General features: G+C 48.0%; 1 protein-coding gene across 4 annotated transcripts in view; it reads left to right on the top strand.

Moving 5' to 3' along the window:
- Window positions 1-19,230, top strand: part of PPFIBP2 (PPFIA binding protein 2) — a 130,347-nt gene that overhangs the window by 475 nt on the left and 110,642 nt on the right. The window lies entirely within an intron of this gene.

The following is a 19,230-nucleotide window of genomic DNA, read 5'->3' as shown; positions in this document are numbered from 1 at the left end:
ATAATTCCTATAGATTTGTTCCGAATCTCTTGGGATCTAGGGACAGTGTGCGCTCCTACAGGTGCTAGGATGTCCCCGAAGATGCTCAGGGTGGTCGGTCACTTAAGTTCTGTGGGGTATGTCAGAGCCCTGCTCAGTCCCCTGGAGCAGCAGCCTAATCTAGAGAGCTCAAGGTGGTTAGGAATTTTACCGTCTGTTTGCCCATGCAAATCTGTGTTCGACGGAGTATGTGTCCAGATGCAAAGCCTTGGCTGAGACTAACTCTAAACTGTAATTGCAAAATGCAACATGATTTTGAAACTCTCAAGCCATGTCCCCCAGTAAACTGTAAGAAGGGGATGGTCCTATTTGAAAGTGGGCTCCTCCTCTCTTTCTCCTGACATCCTGACTCTAGACCCCACAGTTTGCCCTCAGATGAAAATAAAATTATATATCTAAAGACCAGAACTTTCAAAGTTTGGGGAGGATTGAAACAGGCATTCTAGTCAATGTATAACTCTTAAAAAAAATCCGGAGCATTGTATTTTTACATTTACCGCAGTTGGGTGTTTGGTATAGATCTAACCCCTTCCAATTTTGATCTACTTCTGTCTTTCTGTTCTTCTCCTTCCTCTCCCAGTTCCTTAATTGATGATAATACAAATCTGAAGTGTGTCCAAATTTTATGTTGCGTTTTGTGAATTTAAACGACCAACTATAGAAAGCTAGTTGGCTGTAAACATAATTAATTCATCTTCAGCATGTTCAGCCTTTGGTTATTATTTGTATATGGAAAACATTTGATTTATAGACTATGTGTTTCTCTTTGGGGCTTAAGAGAGGCAGCCCATTTGTATTCTGCTTAAATTCATGTTTAAATGACTTTGGAGTGGATGATGATTTAACACATTATTGTTATGACTTTGAGATGTGTTGATGTGCCAGTTACTGGTTTATTGCTCCTGGGGAGACACACAGCATCATGGTTTCTTCTTTACTGGGGTAGCTATCGCAGGTTCCACGAAGGAGTTATGAACAGAGTTGTGGGAATTCCTATCTTTCATCTGAGCAGAGAAAATCTGGGGTAATTTCAGGAAGGGGGTCACACGCCCTGAGAAGTGGCAAGTTGCCCAAGTGGGCCCTTATGGATAGTGGTAAACTATGAAGTTGACAAGGATGAAAAACATGGTTCCAGTAGGTGATGGAGTTCAGGTGCAGAGTCTGGATGTTGTCTGAAAGCATGGAAGCCAACAACAGGTTTTACGCAGGGGAAGGATGGATGTTTCTGTGAGCTTAAAGTCAAGGCCCTTCACCCTAGACCCTCCCAACTTCCCAAACCCTACTGTGATGTGGAGAAAATCCAGTAAATACTGTGGCATGAATGGTCAGGCAACACTTCCAAACAGTGCTTCTCAACTTGAACAAGCTTAAGAATCACCTGGGGATCTTGTTCACATGCAGATTCTGATCACTGGGTCAGGGGTGCGACCTGACAGTCTGCATTTCTAACCTGTTCTTGAATTGTGTGATTCCTTCACTATCTGTAACAAAGATTTAGAGCAGTAGTTTGCAAACCTGGTGTGCCTCAGAATTGCCTGAGGGGCTCTTAAACTATTCAGACTAAGTAGGTTTGGGATGTTTTTAACCAAGTTTTCCCCAGGTGATTTGATGAAGGCTGAGTGGGAACCGCAGTAGTGCTGTGGGGAGCAGCGGCCAGAGGGCAAAGACACGGGGGTGGAGAGCCCAGATAGCAGCCTGGAAAGTCACTCAGGACAGAAGTGATGAGGCCTATATTGGGTCTGAGAGAGCAGGCCACTGAGGCAGGAGAGACTCCAGAGAGAGATTCTATAGGACAGGGGGCTAGGGAGTGGGCATTGTCGGTCTTTTGACTGACTGCACAGGTTAAGTAGGAAGGAAGAATGATTTTGAGAGAATCCAGCTTTGGAGGAGGAATGGCATGCACTTAGGATTAAAACAATTTATGTAAGATTTGAAGTTATGTTTTACCTGGCCATCAGAAATTTTTTTCCATGAACAAATCTGTTAATGACACTCCCATGCTTAAAATCCTCGGGTGGATTCTCTGTTGTGAAACATGAGAAGGAAGAGCTAATATGAACACACTAATGAGGCATTTAAGCACTTATTTATTAAGTTCCCAGACTGTGCACCCCTATTCAAGAGGCTACATTCAGAAAAAATAAAAAAGATGTCACACATGGTGTAGGCACAACTAGGCTAACACTTCGGCAGTTTTGTGTTGTCCTGAGTTACTATTTTTCCTGCTTCCTCCTTCCTCAGAGCAGTTCCTCTTTATTCCCTGGCCTCATCCTTGGCTTTCAACCCTGGATGGGTCAGCTTTCACAGAATCCACAGGTCGTCTCAGAAAATGGGCTGTATCATTCATAGACTCTGAAGGCCAGGTCTGGTTCGACCCTGTGGCTCTTCAGCAGGTCCATTCTTACCTCTCACACACCAGGTAAATAATCTGGAGGGTGCTGTCCCAGAACATCTTTTTAGCTTTAGACCCAGATCACACCAAGGACTTTCAAGTTCCAGGGGGCTGCTAATTCTCAGGAAATTTATATGTTTAGTGCTTCTAGGTAAGTCCTAACTTGGTTCTCCTTGGTAATTCTTACTTCCATTTCCTCTGTCACTTACATAGTTATGCACACTGACCACTGAGCATTCATTGGGTGCAATGCTTTTCATCACCATGTTCCCTGTTGTATAGTAATCTTGACCTCTAGCACATCTGTAGATAGAAAGGCTAGACACAGATGGCATAGGATTGCCTCTCTAAAAGGATAAAGTATAACATCCTGGTACAGCATTCAAGGCTCTGTGGAGGCTGGCAATAATTCAGCTCACCAGCTGCATCTCCACTGTTCCCCAAACTGAGTACCTCACCCATTTCTATCCTTTGTGCCTCTCTGTCTTTGCATGCACTATTTCCTCTTCCTGGAAGGCCCTTTGTTCTCTGCTCTGCGACATGAATGCACTCCTATTAATCCTTCAGGATGCAGATCAAACTCTTGAAACACCTCTCCTTTTCCCACCCCCAAGTCATGTTTACTCTTCTCTTTAATAGTACATGTGTACAGCATCAAATACAGATCTCTGTTGTGGTACTTAGGCACTTTATTTGCATATCTCTGTCTACAAGCCCTGCAAACTCTGAGCTGCTCTAAGACTGCATCAGCCCTTGTGTGCGGCCTACTTGTGGCAGATGTTCAGGAAGAGTTTGTGGCAGAGACTTGAGCTAGATGGTTTTGCAATGTTTGCTCAGTAAAGGGGGGAAGAGGCAGGTTATTTTGTGAAGGAGATGAGGGAAGGGACAAGAGCAGAACCTGAAAAACTAGGACAAGCCCAATGAGGAGTGGCCCGCATGGCTAGAGTCATAGAGTGAGGTGGGGAGGGGACACCAGGAGAGGTGAGGCTGTAGTCTTAGGCAGGGAAGAGATCACAGAAGGCCTTAGAAGTTGAAGCTAGAGAATTTAAATTTTATTCTGATGACATCAAAGGTCTTTGAGTATGGGAAAGACATGGTGAAAGCTGTGCTTTGTGAGGGATTCAGGGCTAGGAAGGGCAGATTGGAGGGGGAGAGGAACTCCTCGTGAGCACGCACTGTTGGACTAACCCACTGGAATGGATTAGGACCTAAATCAAGGCAATGGCAACAGGGATGGAGTGGAGGAAATAGAAGTGAGTGAGCTTGCCAAGAAATCCTGCAGGATTTGGTGACTGATTGGATTTGAGGGAGGGAGAGAAGAGTCAAATTGGATACTGACATTTTGTGCTAGTTTGCTGGGAGAAGAATGAGGCAATTGTTAGCAGCATGAGAGCATGGAGGGGCATGGAGGGGCATGGAGAGGGGAAGGCAAACGAAGGTGGTTGATTCCCTTTGGAATCAGGGGAGCCATGAGTAGTTTCTTGCATGCCCCTTATATTCTTACACAGGAGAATGGTAAAGTCCAAAAGAAGGCTCAGCCACTGGTGGCAGAATCCAGGCCTCCTGGTCGTCTGCCCTGGGCCTCTATCCTGTGCCTCTGGAGCACAGTGGGTTTGGCCAGAGGGGAGTTGCCAGAAGGTCCAGCTGGAGATTCCATTTAGGCAATAAAAAATGGGAAAGAGACCAGGTTTGGGGTGAATGCAGCCTGTAGGGCAGCTAAGGCTGGAGCCTTATAGATCAAGGACTCAGAGGGGAAGTGTCTGCTGGCAGCCAATAACAGTGAGGGTGTGAAGGCTCACAAGTCCTCCTTTCTGTCCTGTTGCCTGGTATGTGGGCCCATGAGAAGTGGGAAGAGTCTTTATGGAATCAGCACTGATACTTTTTAGTGCTCGGTGTGGGTACATGTGTAATAAATGGTTTTTCTGCGACGGCAACCACCAATCTGCAATTCTATGGAAAGATGTATTCCGAGATCCAAGCACCTTTTCTTGTTCTAGAAACAGTTGAGGGACACATCCAGCTAGTCATGAGAAGTTGCCTGTGTAGTGTTGGAGTGGGGGTAATGGAGGAGGCAACCAGCCCTGAGTGGGTGTAGGGCCAGTATGAGGGATCCAGAGGGTTGGGGGAGGGCCAAAGCTGTCAGATGAGTAGGAGGACTTTATCTAGAATCTTTACCGTGGCCAAGAGACTCAGTGACCTGAGGCTGGATTTCCTCCCCTCCTTACCCCTCCCTTCCACGCCTCTCAACTCAGCCTCCAGCTTCCTAGGGTGAGCCCTGCCTTTGCCATGGCACAGTGTTCACCCCGGTTTGATAAGGCCAAGCTGGGTTAATGCATGTAAAACATTTAGATCATTGCTGGGCATGTGGTAATTGCCATATAAAAACAAAGATACAGGGAATGCTGGGATTTGACTTCGAGGGAAAGCTTGTGAAGCCTCTTGCCTCTTTTCAGCTATGTAACTGGGTCTGGCAAGTTTCCACTTCATATTGTTTTGAGCTTTTCTTTTTGTGCTTTTTTTTTTTTTTTTTTAAACTGAGACTAGAATGTATGCACGAGCTTGCTCACCCATACTAAAGACTTGAGATTTGGGTTGTTCACGACTCAGGGAGAACTAATACAGAAGTGAGTGGGTGGAGTGCCTGCTACTTACAAATCTTTAGGAAGAGATTTTCACTCAGATATAAATTGTGTCCTGGCCTCTCCCTGGGCCTACAGCTGTTGCAATGTTCCCAGGTGGCTCTGATTTGGGTACACAGGCATACCTCATTTTATTGAGCTTTGCTTTATTGTGCTTCACAGATGTTGTGTTTCTGAAGGCTGACCCTTGGCCAACGAAAAGGTTACAACTAGCTTTATTGCAATACTCACTTGATTTCAGTGGCCTGGAACCAAACCTGCCTGTATCTGTCTCCTCCTTGAGTACAGGCACAGTGAAGGAGGTGATCCAAATCTCAGGGTTTCTGTGCCTGCTTAGAGATTGTCAGTGCTTGCTGGACCCTGGGAGTATGTTTTAGTAGCATAGTCAGAACTCCTGCCCTGACTCCCAGGTAAAGACGTAAATCTATAGTGACTTAGGATCATGGGCGGAATGTACCAGTAAGATGTAGTTGGGCCTCTCATCTGGGCAGGGACTACTCTGGCCTGGAGAACCCCTCCTGTGACTGTACTGGGGTGTCCTGAGAGGTCTCAGCAAACTTCTCCCACGTGCTTCTGACAGAAAGGCCCAGAGAGCCCTACCAGAAGGTACTCCTTGGGTTGACAACCTGTGTGTGTGTGTGTGTGTGTGTGTGAGAGAGAGAGAGAGAGAGAGAAGAAAGACAGAGTTATGTAGGAGCCAAAAGGTCTATTTTAGCGGTCAAGCCACTGGTCATCTGGTGAGACCAAACTTGGGTTACCTTTATTCCTTGCATGCATATGTGGCACCTCCTTTCTCTTTAGGGGCCAGTTTCCTTCTCCCAATAAAAGGCCTAATTTCCCCTGAATCAAAGAGGTTTTCGCGTGAATAGTAAACTCCATGGTGGACTGACTGCTTTATGGAGACAACAGGGGTGTAGACAGGTCCCTCAGAAAGCTGCCTCCAGTGGGAAGGCTGGAGTGGAACTTTGGCTTTGGGGGATTTTACAGAGGGCTTGCCTCATGAGGTAGTGTTATTCCCAGTAATAGGGAAACTCTAGAGTTAAAGATTTTAGCTGTAGTTATGGTTGATAAGCTTCCGTGATTAATGCTTGTGGAAAGCTGTTATTCCTAGAATGGCATGCATGACTTACAGGACTCCAGGAGGTCGACAGGCAGTTCAGCCTTTGTGCCTCAAGGGGTCTGCAAACAATGGAAATGGTATCTGAACCATTGCGTTCCAGGGAGGATGCAGATAAAATTTGTTTATTAGCAGATTACAACTCTTATCTGATTAACCTTTTTCCCAAACCTTTTACTTACCCTGTTTGTCTCCTTATAAAAAGATTGGCTTGAAATGAGATGTTAAGATGGTTTTTTAGGGTATATAACCCTCTGTCTTCTCACATCACTGGCATCTGAGTAAAGCACCCATAAAGAGTCAATCCTTGTCTCTACTTATTAGTTCTGGTAGTGACAGGCAACAGGAATCCCAACTTTTCCTGTTTTATCATTTTATGGGAGGGAAACAGGTGTCATAGAAGTGAAGTGATTTTTTTTTAAGGTTCCAGAATATTAGACTTCATTTATTGTCCAGTGAGTGATAGGGAGAGTGATAGGAGATGAACATACGCTGAACTGGATGGGACCCTGGGATGACAGGAATGTCCCAGGCACACGGGGATGTGTGGTATCAAACTCCAAGTTCAATAAAGAACCAGGACATGTAAGGGGAGGAGGGACTGGGGAGAATGAACTGCAACAGGGAAAGGGGAGAAATTAGAATTTGAATTTGGGTGGGAAAGGTAGATGCTTCTAATTCAACAGTTTGCTAAAGCAAAGGAATAGTTCTTGGCTTTGACACCTGACCTTGACTAGATGTGATGAAAAAATTGTATTATATAAGCCCTTCCTGCAACCAGCCAAGACATCTGGTTCTTTGATAAAAGACTGCTCACTCGACAACCTCCACCACCACCCTGTGTGTTCATCTAGGTTTCTCTGAGCCTGCTTATTGGAACTGCGCAATGCCTCAGGCTCGGATCATTGTCCTGTTTCTGAAGTTGAGGAAACTGACTCTGTCCGCACCCCCGCCCCTTGCCCAGCTTTACTACAGCGTGGGAGGCAGCAGGTTTTCTCTACAATGAAGACTCCCTAATCTCTGAGGATTCTGGTAGCTCTAGAGTGTGGACTTCCAATCAGACAGGCCTCCCTTTAAATTCCAGCTCTGCACAGACTTGCTGTTGCTACTTTGAGCAAGTGTCTACCTCTCTGAACCTGAAGTCCCTCACCTGCCAAGTGAGAACAGGGCTATTTTATTTGGCTGTCGTAAAGATGAAATGAGATGATGCACAGAAAATGTTGGCTGCAGTGCTTGGCACATTGTAAGGAGTCAATAAAAGGTATTATTATCATTATCATGTTCTCAGGAAGCCTGGGAAAAATCCTCTGTCAAGAAGAGTGATTTATATTATCCAGATATAAGCTTATACTGAAATTTCAGGGGGAAGTAGCATTTTCAGGCCTCCAGGTGCATCAAAAAAGACAACCATGGTGGAGGTGAGCAGGAAGACCAGGAGGCAAAAGTGTGTGGCAGGGTGGGGAACAGCCTGGTTTCAGATGACCAGTCACCAAAGTTCAGGACAAGGGCAGCAAACAGAGGGCGTTCAGAGCCCAAACCAGCTCAGTGAGACATGGCAGGGGTAAGTGCAAAGTCCTGTCTTTAGGCTCCAATATCAGTTGGTGTGAGTATCCTACCTGACCATGTGGAAAAACCCACATAAGTTGTCTTAGCCTGGCTGCATTACTAGAAGTCCTTGGTTTAGACCTTGCTAGAGGATCATCCCCTTTTCCCAGCACTAGCCAAGACTGGCCACACCTGGAGGTAGGACCCTGGACAGCACACTTTGGAGGCAGGTGGAAGAGGGACCTTAAATGCTGCAAAGTTGGAGTCCCCACCCTGTAAGCTTTGGAAGGACCTGGGGACAGGCTGGAAGGCCCCAGGCTATGATTACGATTTTCAGGTGGGTGGGGGAGCTACCACATTCTGTGTTGCTCAGAGGGCACAGTTGAGGGTCTGTGGGGGTGATGGTAAAGGGAAGATGAAGAGGTAGATTTCAGTCTGAGATGATGTAAGAAATTCCAAATAACTCAAGCTCATCTCTGGGGCCAGGCAGCTGCCTGAAAGCGTGCATGCGAGTCTACCTGAAGAGGGTATTGTCCAAGCAGTACTGGCTAGAGACGTTTGTGCAATAACAGGAGGGCAGAGTTTGCGGAAAGGTTAAAGGTTTGACTAAAAGTGCTGTGGGACTTGCGGGAGGCGGGGTGGTAATTGGTGGCTTCTGAGCAGAGATGACTTGCAGCAAATGTAGGGTGGAATGAGCGTGGGAGGCTGGGGAAGGGCAGCCTTAAAGCTGTGCAGAAGCTTCTCTGTCTCATGTCACAGGCTGAAGCCCCACTCAGTAACAGGGGTTGGAGAGAGGAAATGCTCCGAGAAACTGCCTTTGTGGGCTGCAATTGAGGCTATGATCCGAAAGAAGTGATTGTACTGTGTATATTCTCTGCTGATGGTCATCTTGGCCCATCTGCCTGATAGGGGTATGAAGGCTCTTATAGCATCATGGTCACCCCTTGAAGATTTTGGGGACACAATGTCCTGGCCCCCAGAGAATCTGAGCCATGTGGCTGGGGCACTGGGCTCACAGCATCCAAGACACTGGGAATTCTGACTTGTCTGCAGCCTGGGCCACAGAACACACTTCCCTCCCCAAGGGGAGGTGGGGAAGGGTTGTGGGCAGCAGGGCCTCATTCACGTCGGCTGAGGTTTTGGGTGGGGTGCATGGAAGGAGGATGGAGAGTGCTGTGGTTAAGCAACGTGGATGTCTGAGAGGCGCGGTCTCCGGGCCTGAGTGGCAGGGAGCCTGGCTAGGCTCTAGGAGTTGGCCCAATGGATCTAAGGGAATGTTCACGCTTTTAGAAGCTGAGGTAGAGTATAATTCTTAAGTACTCTAGGGTCAATGGATTTGTGACCTCATTTATGATTTCAGTTACCAAATGATTTTTGACTACCCTCTGTGCTGAATACTGAGATGGTGGGAGCAGCGATGAATCAAATGTACCCTTCTAGGTGAAATTTAAGGAATGTACTCTTTACTCAAAATAGGCAGTAATACCTGCAAAGAAAACACAGTGAACATAGAAAGGAGAAGTTGGGGCACGTGGCTCTCTGAGGAGGTGGCATTGGATGTGTGTGTGGAAGGAAAGACAGGGACCAGAGACATCCCTTTCTGTGGGGACAAAGGGCATTTATAGCAGAGGGAGCAGCAATGTACAAAGAAAGGCATGGGGATGGTAAATTATGGGGCATGTGTGGGAAACAGACGGTGGTCTGGTTTGGCTGGAACGGAGGGAACCAGGGATTGAAATTATCAGCTATTAAGTCCCCACCACGCATAGGCATGAGCACTGAGGCATCTGCACCCACCACTCACAGGAGCCTTTCAGGGCTTTAGCCGAGGAGGGAACTGACTCAGGATAAGTGACTTTCCTAAGGTTCCTTATTTGGTGATTGGCTGAAATAAGGCTTTTGCTCTGTCTGTCTGGTCCCCAAACACATATTCTTTCCATAGTGTCTTGCCACCACGTTGAGAGTCTAGATTACAGTCATACCTTGGTTCTTGTTGACTCCAGAACCCGTCAAACCCTGTACTCATTGCATTTTGATGAGAGAAAAATGTTTTGGCACTTGGCGCCTGCTCGCCACGCAGAGCCCCTCTCTCACGATGAAACAGAGGTCAATGAGTCAGTCTCATGAGCAGTTCGGTACTCGTTGGCTTCAGCACTCATCACAGGTTCCGGAATGAATTAATAAGTACGGAGGTACCGCTGTATTTAGTTTTAAGTTTGCTGTGAAGATGAGCTCTTCATGTTGAGGCAGGAAGGTGGTTGGTGTACACAGGTCAGATGACATTAACCTTTGAGAAGCATTTGGTGGGCGTGACCAGATCATTATGATGCATACCTGACCCCGGGGATATATGTATATAAGCACATGTGTATTTAGGAAGTAAACCTCAAACACAGTAGGAATTGCACTGTCGTTCATAGCGTCATAGAAACTTACTCCCTGGTACTACAGGCAATTGCTGATTTCTTGGCCAAATTCCTCTATTTTCTCTCCCACTCAAGAAAGTATGTTAGAATAGGACAAGGTAATTCAGAATCTTCTCTAATTTATACAAAAAGATTCTTGGCTTTAGCTACTTTATCATATGACCCACCTCACCTATTGGGAATCGTGAAGGGACGGTAAGCAAGATGGTGCTCTGGAGTGAGTGGAAGGGGTGGGGGGGGGAGTCAGGGAAACCTGGGCAGTGACCCAGGTGGGGCTGCGGGGGTGGAAAGGAGCAGTCCATGCAGTTCCGTGGCATGTTCCTGGAGCCTGCCCATGCAGGGGTGTGGAGTGGATGCAGGGATGGATACCTGTGTGAAAGGAGAGCATTGTTTCCACAGTGACGTGTTCAGGTTCTGAGCAAGTGGGTGCTAGGGGTGGCTGCCTGCTAAAGTTAGGGCTCTTTCTTATTCTGTGTCCTGCGAACCTTATTGTTGAATAAGTCCACCCAGGGCCCCATACTCTGTCTAGCCTGGCCTCCCTCCTGGAGCTCAACCCAGATCCAGGCCTGGCCCCTTCACTTTGCTTCTGACCTCAGGGTGGACCTGGGCTCCTTCACCCTTCCTGATGGCAAAATTTCCCTCAGCCCAGAGAGAAAGCCTAAGACTACCTAGGGAAGTTGGGGGGCTACAGAGGGAGTATTTGGGCTGCAGGGACTCGGGATCTCATGTTCACAAGGGACTTTAGGTAGGACAAAATGCGACCTTCATGTTCTGCCTACTAATCATGACCACTTTGAAAGCTTAAGAGCTACTCCAGGGTCACAAATCCACTCCTCAAGTGTTGTGATTAATTATATTAGAAAGAGAATTTTAAGTAAACATAGTGACAACTGAATAAAGACTGGTGTCCATGGGAAGGACCCTGCCGGCTGCGTGAGACACGCATCTCAGAGCATGTTACACACCGTGCATGGAAACCTTTCCTCAGTAACTCCAGCGTGCTCGCCTGTTTGGCGCTAGGTGTTCTATACGAGTGTGATGTCCATCAGGACTGATTGTGGGGCCTCTCTGAATCACAAGTATGATCTGGCTGTCATCTCTCAGGGCCACTGCTGAGTTAAATGTGCCTCCCGGGACAAGTGCCGGGGGCTGGACACCTCCTGCTCACAGGCTAAAGCCTTTCACAAATGTGGTCAGGGTCTAGTCCTTCCTCTCCCCGCCCCTAGAGCCCTGTTTCAGCTGTAGCCTCCATGCTTGGGGTCTTCCAAATCCATCTCCTCATCTCCCTCTGCCAGACGTCTCCTTGATCATCATAAACTCTGCTCACTGTCACTAAGCCGGGCACTGGGTGAGGCTGGTGGAATGACTGAGGAAGGGGTGGTAAGGGTCTGGTTGCCCTGTCACACACTGCTGCAGAGAGACAGAAAGCTCAGATCATGTGCCCTGTGGTGCTTCCCCCCGATCTGCCTAATTGGGGGCTGGCTTCAGAGATTTGGCAACTTCTTGAAGTTATATTTCCCCCTCCTGATCTCAACATTTAGGCCCTGTTAAGGGGTCTTGGTCTTGGCTAAACGCATCTTCAGGAATAGTGCAGTTAGGGACGTGTTCTCCAAGAGAGGAGAGGCGGGGTGTTGCATATTTACTGGCCAGGCACTGAGCGGATCATTTACTCTATCCTCCCTCCTAAGCCTCTGACCTATGGAGCACCTATTCTTATCTCCATTACATAGTAACCTGAGACATTAATATGCATTACCCAAGCCCAGGATTTAAACCCAAGTCATCCGACTCCAAAGCTTGGACTCTTTCTTCTTCCTCCTGCCCCTCTCCTTCTTCAGGGACATGAGAAAGGAGTCACAGAAGGCCTGGGGTTGGGCTGGGCTGGCAGTGGGGGCTCTGGAATCAGCACTGCCTTCCCTTTCTATGGCCCTTTTAAATCACACTGACTTCTCCACCTTTCACTTTGAGTCCGAGGAACTATTCAGGTTTCTCCAACGGAAAATAATGGCCCGGCTAAATTTATGGACAACAAGAGGTAAGAAAAGGAAGAGAGGCCCTCAGGAAATTCTGCAGAGGAAGTCTGTCCTCTGGGGTCAGACTGACAGACTTCCAGGAGCAAGATCCCCCGGCTCCCAGGGAGGGGAGACCTAGAGCAGGGCAATTCTCCAGCCAGCTTCGCTTCGATCTGCAGAATTGTGTGCACATGGGGGATTCCTGGGACGCTTATCCTGGGAAAGTCCCTGACCCTCTCTCTGGCCTAAGTGCTCTTAGGGGAGGGAAGTGATCCCAGTGGCAAATGTCTTATGACTGCTGAGCTGAGAGTAGGGGCCCAGCGCTGCCCTGCCCCTCCCTCCCCCAGCCTACCCTGGGAGTTGTTGACTTGGCTTGAGGAGAAGAGGGTTGGGCCCAGGGCTCTTGGCTCCTTGAATGCAGCTTGACAGCTGGGCAAGCTAAGGGATCTTAGGGTTTCCTCCTGCAGCCTGCCCGAGTCTGGCCTTACTAAATGGTCTTGGTCCTCAGGTGCGGCTGCCTCAGAGCTGGCTTACAAATTGTCTTTACCTGGGTGTTGTGTAAGGTTTGAAGATGTGAAGCAAAGTCTCCCTTAGACTAAGAGGGAAGGGGCATGAGTGGATGAGAACAGAGGACCAGCTCCAGAGAGTTCTACCGTTTTCTGATGGCCTTGCTGTGTTTCCAAGATCAGTTTGCTGGGAATGCCAAAACCAAGTACCACAGCACTGGGTAAACGACAGACATTTTTTCCCCTCACAATTCTGGAAGCTAGAAGTCCAAGATCAATGTGTTGGCAGGGTTGGTTTTTTTCTGAGGCTGCTCTCCTCGGCTTCTAAAGGTCCATCTGCTCCCTGAGTCTTCACATGGTCTTCCCTCTACCCATCTGTGTCCTAAGGATACCAGTCCTATTGGATAAGGGCCCACCCTAATGTCCTCATTTTAACCTCATTACCTCTTTAAAGATCTTATTTCTAAATACAGTCATATTCTGAGGTACTGACGGTTGGAACTTCAACATATGAATTTGGGGAATGGGGATATAATTTAGCCCATAACAGGATATTTCCAAAATCTTCATTAGGCAAGATTCACAGTGAGGGATGGAGAGGTCTCACTGCTGGTCCTGCCAAAGACAAAGGTGGCCCCAGCCCAGCCCGTGGTGGAGGAAGCGCCATTGGCCTTGTCCGAAGGCTCAGCCCAGGAAAGTCCAGGCAGAGCTGTTCCCCTACAGTCTGGGCTGCCTGGCTGCATTGGTTCTGTGTGGTGTCTCCATTTGGCTCCCACGTGTCCCTCGGTCCCCGGTGAAGACAGGGCTGCTAATCGGTCCCCTGCTGACAACATCCAGCCCAGGCCCGCAGAGGAAGCCCCCTTCTCCTCGCGCCGAGGCAGGAGCCAGGCTGTTGTTGCCAGTGCACATAGCCTGACTTTAAGGAAATTCTTTGGTCTCCCTACCGGTTTAAACTTTTCTTAATGCAAAAGGAAAACTATTGCATTGGTTCAAAATTAAAATGTTTAACAAATGTTGAAATGAACATTCAAAATACAGAATAAATTTTGCTTAGTTCAATTAGTATTCTCCTAGAGCCTGCCAAATTCCGGTGTCTGTGCCCTTCCCCAGGTAGCGTGGGAGGCTTGTAGGAGGTAGCTGGCTGCAGGCTGAGGTTACGCAGGAGAGCCCTGAACACTCTAGATAATAGAGAAAACGTGCTAACTCAGATCTGTTTTTTTTTTCTTGTTGCTTAGCATTTTAAAATAATAGAATGAGGAGAAATGCCTGGTTTTATCATCTGTTAGGGGAAGTTACATCCTCTTCTCCTCTTGGTCCTTTGGGAGGATAATTGCATTCATCTATTATGTATCTTGTTCATGCCAGGCCCAAGCATGGCCAAGTTCCTCTCATGGTAGAGCTGCCTTTACCTTGGAATATCAGGCTGCAAAGAGAGGGGCCTCAGGTATGGAGAAAGTGGGACTGGAGAGGCTGCTACGGACAACTCCCCACCCTTATTTCAGGAAGCTGACCATGTCTGTCTGTGTGTCTGTCTCTCTCCCCTCTTTTCCCTTTTCTTGACACTCAGATACACATGCCTTTAGCATTTTGTGTCCGCCCACTTTTACTGAGGGTCCACTTGAATCAGGTTCATTGCTAGGCTCTGAGGATAGAAAGGTGAATAGCACGTACTCCTTGCTCTTAAGCTTCTTAACTTAGAAGGGGAGACAGACATATCGAGGAACTGTGCCAACAGCACTGTAAGTGATGATAGAGGTGGGTACCGAGTATGGCCGGAGCAGAGTGGAGCAGTAGTGGTGTCAGGAAAGGTTTGCTGGGGTTGGTGCATTTGGATAAAGCCTTAGAATGGGTGGGATGGAGACAACCATCCCAAAAGAGGAAATAGAGAAAACAGGAAAATCTTTCTGGATTTAGGGATTTATGGAGTGGCCCGTTGTGACTGGACCTGAGTGTTTGACTTGCAACTAGGAGGGTGGATCTTGCTGGAGAAGTTTGATGGCCAAGCTACAGATGCAGCTTTGTTCCTGAAGCACTGGGGAGCCTGGAATGTTTGAGAGCAGGGGGGTAATGTCATGAGCTTTATGGACATATCCTGTCTGCACTGGGAAAGAGGTAGGTGAAAGAAGAGTCAGCTAGAAGTAAGAAGCCGAAAGTAGGCAGCTTTGGCAATCCAGGTGAGAGACGATGAGGGTCTGAAGGAGTTTGGTTAGGTGTTGGGGCCTTCAGGGAGTCTGAATGGCACTGTAGAAAGAACACTGTATGAGTCATCAGGAATTTAGGTTCAAATCTCAGCTCTGCTGGCCCCTAGCAAGGGAAGGTGGGATCCTGTGCCTCCGTCTGGAAAAGCCCAGCTCCCTAAGCAGTGTGTGTGTGTATGTTTAATTTTTCACTATAAAAAATTCAAGCATACACAGAAGTAGAAGGAATGGTACAATGACTCTCTTTACCCATCACTCAGCTTCAACAATGGCCCCTGGCTGGTTATAATTTTTAGGTGGTAGTTTCTGAGATGAAACTTTTTGGAAGTATTCAAGTTAAGGTTAATTTGAAGCATTTCTCTGAATCTGTCTCTCTTCAGGTTGAGTCAGGGAAACGACTTGATGTCCATTTCATTTGTTCCTCCCTGGAGGTAAATCTGTGTGTGTGTGTACGTGTGTTCTCTGTTGTGAGAAGGATGAGGGTAGCTTTCTTTGAAGGGTATGTTCTTTCTTTGGGGGGATTGATGAGGCACACTGCCAGCAGGTTCCCATCAGCGGGGTGACATTCTCTCTGCCATGGGGCAGGCAGGTGTGGCCAGAGCAGAGAGTAGAGGTAAAGATGGCTTGGGAGGGTGGCTTGCAGGATCAGACTCCCTCCTGATCCATTCACTAAAGGGTGCATGTGGCCTGGGAGCCTGATTCATGCCAACCAAACTGACAAGGCTAATCTGTAAACCAGACACCAGTGGACTAATTCACTTTGGCAGGCGTTGTCCAGTGGCCACAACACGAACGCCTGCCCTCCCAGGCCGCCTTCCTGGCATTATCCTACCTGGGAAAGTGAATTACAGGGGTGGGTGCAGGTTGCGGGGAAGCCGGACTCCCAGACAGAGGCGCCATGTGGATGGTAGGGCTATCACTCAGATTCTGTGGGGCCTCCTTGCTGCTAGTGATCAGTCCTCAACCCCCAGAGATTCCTTATCGGTCACCAGTGTGCCACATAGAGCAATCACTGGCCAGTTCTTTTACTGAGAGTGACACAGGTCTGGTGGGGAATGTGGTAATTATTTATACTACTTAAATGCCCTCTGAGTTCAGCACCAATTGAAAAAATAGGACCAAGAGTCAGACAGATAGACCAAAATATCTGTTCAAGGGTTAATAAAGGTGTTTGAGAACATGGCCAGTAGGGTTCCCGGTGCATCCCTTTGCTGCTGAGTTAGCATACTCACCTCTATCAGGGACCTAGATGAATAGAGGCCTCTTCCTGTCAAGGCAGCTCTGGAAAAAGAGAGGGAAGGATGGGGCTGGGCCACACATGCTCAGTTCCTTCTCTCATTCCCTCCAATCAGATACTTAGCTGCTCCCAGGTGAGGAGGTCCTGGAAAGAGAGAATGTCAGTGTCCTCCCACCCCATGGCACCATGAAATAAATTAAATGAATGTGTGAGCTCGTGTTGTGGGTCTCGGCAGAGGCTCTCTTGGACAGGTAGGTGTGGAGATGCTGTCATCAGGAAGGAGAATCATTTGGGCCTTGAAAAGTTAGTTTTAGTGGGCAGAGACTAGAAAAGAGACCTTTAGCTTGAGGGGACAGCATGAAGAAGGCACAGCAAAGTGAGAATGCACTCCTGTGGCTGGAGTATCAGGGACTCAGAAGATTGTGGGCGCAGGTAGCCAGGCTTAGTGAGGAAGTGCTGCATAGTGGTTAAGAACATAACCTTGGAGTCAGAGAGTCTGGGTTCAAATCCCATTTCTACTTCTTCCTGGATGTGTGATTTGACTAAGGTATTTAACACCTCTAAGGTTCTCTTTCCTTGTCTGTAAAATTTAGATAGTAACAATTATGAATATTGACATATGAAATACATATAAACACTTGACTCAGTGCCGGGAGAGTGCTTAGTAAGTCACAGCCATTATTATTACAATCATGAGTCCAGGACAGTTTGGGCTCAGCGAGAAATGCCTGGAATGCCAGGTCATGAGTTTGGACTGCTGTGAGAGAGGCAGGTATTGCTCAGGTGAGAGGAGGCGCTCAGTGCTTAGGTTCTGAATACCTAAACCCAGCATGGAGCAGCAGGAGTGGAGAGGGCGAGGTGGAGAAGAGCATCCTTGCAGGAAGCCATCCACAAGGACCCGTCTGCTGTTGGAAGGTGAGGGAGGGGGTCACAGGGGAGGCCGGGTATATATACAGTTTAAGGAGGTCCCAGGAGCTAGCAGGCAAGGGCAGGACCATGCTGGAAGTTTCTGAGAATGCTGAATCTCAGGGGCTGCTAGGAAATGCTCAGTAAGCTGAGGAGTATTTGAATATTTTGATCTGGAGCTCACAAAATCAGTCTAGGTTTATGAGTCATGAACATGGAGACAAAATGTGGATTGTCCAGAGACTACAGAAAGAAAAGAGAAGAGACTGAGCACAGAACCTGCCCCAGGACGGTAAGTGGAAGCCACGAGAGGACATTTGGTGAAGGAGAGGATCTGAAAGAACTCAAAGAGTGCTCCATCCCAAATGCCAGCGAAGGAGGCTGTCTCAGGGCTTTCAGCACTGGTGAGATGCCGAGGGAAGCAATCCCAGCCGACACCGACCGATCACTTGTCTCAGTGCTTTAGTGGTATCAATCATTGAACCTTCACCACCACCTATGGGTTTTATTCTGCTCAGCTTATAGATGAGGAAGCTGAGGCACAGAGGGTACATGTTTTGCCTTAGGACACATTGTGAGTGGTGTCAGAAACGGGGTTCTAATCCAAGCAGTCTGACCTTCCAGCTTGCACTTTAAGCCCATCCTAGACTGTCTCTAGGATTCAGAACCAAAGTAGCTCAGTAGATGAGGGAGCAGCAGCAGTATACATGGGGGGAAATGTTATCACACAAGATGTCAGAGAGAATGGGAGGTGAACCATGAAGTGATAGCTGGGGATGTGGAGCCGAAGGAAGGCTTTTGGGGTAGCCGAGGCTTTAATATTTGTGGGCTGAGAGGAAGAAGCAGGAGAGGGGGAAAGATGCAGATTCAGCTTAGAGAGGGAACAACTGAGAGGCTGGACCCCAGTGATGAGAGATTAGGGGATCTGAGAGCAGAGGAAAATTTGGGGTGTAGAGAATTGAAGGATTCCATGTCTCACCAAAGAAAGATGCATGGTGGTTTGTTGAGGAAGAGTCTCATGACAAGAAGGAAACATGAGATTAAAGGTCTGGGTGCACGCGTGTCTGATGAAGCTGTATGCATTGTGAAGCATTCTGGAGCAGAAGGAAGAAGACACCTGAGCTTGCCTCCCAGGCAGGGGGAGAGTCAGGGCAAGTTGTGACCGGAGAGGCAGAGTGAGCTGGGAGCAGGTTCCGTGAGAGCTGGGGAGGTTGCCGGAGCGAGGTAGGCAGAGTTTCAGGGGAGGATCCTGCATGCTGACTGCTGACGTGCACATGTTGAGGGGCCCTGGAGTAGAGAGGCCCCATCCTTTCTGACCGGAATGAGAAGTGGTGAAAGAGAAGTGTGGGAGGGTGCCGCGGGGTTCTTGAAGTAGGCAGGTGCTGGGGACAGGCTGCCATAGCCTGGTTATGCTCAGAGAAGGGGAGTTCTGAGAGCCCTGCAAGCTCCTCTGAGAAGGATCCTTCCCTCCGGTCCTTGCATCCTTCTCCATTATTGTTGGAGAAGAATGGCAACCCCCAGGCAGCTCCTTTCACTGGTTCCCTATTGCCCAGTGGATAAAGGTCAAGTTCTAGGGTGAATGAGGTAAGGGACCCTTCACAGGCTGGTCTCAGCCTCATTCGCTGCTATTCTTCCCCCGTTCTCTGACCACACAGAGCCACATGCACAGCCCCTCCCCGCCAAGGCTTTCATGCAATGGGATGTGCTCTTTGCTCCTCTAGCAGTGCATTTCTGCCTGCTGTCGACCTGTAGAAGTCTCACTTGCTCCAGGAAGCCTTCTAGGATTGCCCACACTCTACTGTTTCTCCTTCCTCCTGCTGCCCTGTCCTGGGCATGCTGAACTTTTCTCCCCTGGGCATGCACATTGTGCTGGGTTGTAGCCAGGCATGCGTCCTTCTCCCTTGGGATCCCTGGGGCCTCTGTGGTGTCTGGCACCCGTGATCTTCCCCCAGAATGTTCATTATCTTGAATGAATGGATGATGAGGTGAGCCTTATTATCCGTGAAATGATCAGGCAAATGATCCACTTTTGAAACTCAGCTTGTCTTTGAAACTAACTTCTATGTGCTGTTTTGCATGTTAGTAACATTAGCAGCTAACTGCCATCTGAACTTAATTTTAGGGATGATGGGAATTTCAGGGAAATGCTGTTTTTCTTCTCACAAAGGAATATCATGACTGCTTTAAACTTAGATCATTAATTAATTTATGAA

This window comes from Desmodus rotundus, chromosome 5, assembly GCF_022682495.2.
Source record: "Desmodus rotundus isolate HL8 chromosome 5, HLdesRot8A.1, whole genome shotgun sequence".
Lineage (NCBI taxonomy): Eukaryota > Metazoa > Chordata > Mammalia > Chiroptera > Phyllostomidae > Desmodus > Desmodus rotundus.
This window is presented reverse-complemented; position numbering and strand designations above follow the sequence as displayed.